At 35.5% G+C, this 1,995-nt stretch overlaps 1 long non-coding RNA gene across 1 annotated transcript; it reads left to right on the top strand.

Annotated features, from left to right (window-relative positions):
- The first annotated feature begins 873 nt into the window (after nt 1-873).
- On the top strand, nt 874-1,727 carry LOC132729074 (uncharacterized). Its single transcript, XR_009625565.1, has 2 exons — nt 874-1,221; nt 1,374-1,727. It is a non-coding gene; the product is annotated as an uncharacterized LOC132729074 (long non-coding RNA).
- Nucleotides 1,728-1,995: the final 268 nt, after the last annotated feature.

Raw genomic sequence — 1,995 nt, 5'->3', positions numbered from 1 at the left:
TGTAGTAGCGCCAAGTTTCTTCTAAGTGTTCTTATCATTGTGGCCAGGTAGAAGTTATGTTTAAGTATGAATGACTGCTATCTCAAGTGATGGGAAAGAGAGAATAAAGAAGATGATGAAATCGCAATAGCAAAATACGCAGAAAACAAATTCAAGGTAACGCTTATTAAAGCCTAAGTTCACTGGGCTATTTCGTTTTGACTTGAAACAACTTGACGGTATAATTATTCTTTTACTATTTCATGTAACAATACAGCGTGTCAAAAGATATAAAATATGAATAACAAATGGTTATAAAACATCAAATCGACACTGTTTCACTCATTCATTTCTATTGGTTGAGAAGCTTTGGCTTCGCTGTGATAAAATGTACATTATTTGATATGGTAATACAATAAGAAGAACTACATATGCTACCATAGCAATTATAATGAACTGAATAGAAATATTTTATATAACATTTATTCGCCATTTTACATTTTTTATCGGTACTTGTTATTAACATTTTTATCTGATTCAATTTTAAACCTGCAAAACCTTTTCGGTTTTTTTAAAATTAAAGCTTACATTCAGAAAAATCTTGAATAAAGAAAGAAATACAAATTTATGCTTTTTAACTGTAAAATAGGCGAAAATATGGTGGTTTTACAACTTAAAATATTTATATTTCCAAACCAGTATGGCAAATCCCCCTCAGTTTTAGCACAATAATTTTAATAATTGTATCTAGATAGATGAAGATATAACTATGGCCCTTTGAAAGATAAAAAATATGACATATATTCTGAACCCATCTTTTCTTCTGTTTTATCAATTCAGAAAGATGCCAGTTTTAATTACCTTAATTCCATTTTCAAAAGTACTTTCTTTTCTTTGCTTTTTATATGCCCGAAAGAATTTCGGGCATATTATGTTATACCCCCTGGCGTCCGTCCGTCCGTCCGTCTGTCCGTCCGTCCGTTAGCAATTTGGTTTCCGGAGCATAACTTAAGTTCCATTTGGCCCACAGTATTCAAACTTCATAGGATGATTGTCCATATTGGGTAGAAGACCCCTATTGATTTTGGGGTCACAAGGTCAAAGGTCAAGGTCACTATGACCTTAAAACTGAAAACAGTTTCCGGAGCATAACTTAAGTTCCATTTGGCCCACAGTGTTCAAACTTCATAGGATGATTGTCCATATTGGGTAGAAGACCCCTATTGAATTTGGGGTCACAAGGTCAAAGGTCAAGGTCACTATGACCTTAAAACTGAAAACAGTTTCCGGAGCATAACTTAAGTTCCATTTGGCCCACAGTGTTCAAACTTCATAGGATGATTGTCCATATTGGGTTGAAGACCCCTATTGATTTTGGGGTCACAAGGTCAAAGGTCAAGGTCACTATGACCTTAAAACTGAAAACAGTTTCCGGAGCATAACTTAAGTTCCATTTGGTCCACAGTGTTCAAACTTCATAGTATGATCGTCCATATTGGGAAAAAGACCCCTATTAAATTTGGGGTTACAAGGTCAAAGGTCAAGGTCACTATGACCTTAAAACTGAATACAGTTTCCGGAGGATAACTTTAGTTCCATTTGGCCCACAGTGTTCAAACTTCATAGGATGATTGTCCATATTGGGTAGAAGACCCCTATTGATTTTGGGGTCACAAGGTCAAAGGACAAGGTCACTATTACCTTAAAACTGGAAACAGTATACGGGACATAACTTAAGTTCCATTTGGCCCACAGTGTTCAAACTTCATGGGATGATTGTCAATATTGGGTTGAAGACCCCTATTGATTTTGGGGTCACAAGGTGAAAGGTCAAGGTCACTATTACTTAGAAATTGAAAACAGTTTCTTTAGCATAACTTAAGTTCAATTTGGCCCACAATATTCAAACTTCATAGGATGATTGTCCATATTAGGTAGAAGACTCCTATTGATTTTGGGGTCACAAGGTCAAAGGTCAAGGTCACTATTACCTTAAAACTGAAAACAGTTGTCGGA

Source organism: Ruditapes philippinarum, unplaced genomic scaffold (genome assembly GCF_026571515.1).
Source record: "Ruditapes philippinarum isolate M1 unplaced genomic scaffold, ASM2657151v2 ctg2981_1_1_1_1, whole genome shotgun sequence".
In the NCBI taxonomy this organism is placed as follows: domain Eukaryota; kingdom Metazoa; phylum Mollusca; class Bivalvia; order Venerida; family Veneridae; genus Ruditapes; species Ruditapes philippinarum.
The sequence above is the reverse complement of the archived record's forward strand: the minus strand, read 5'-3'. Positions and strand labels throughout refer to the sequence as shown.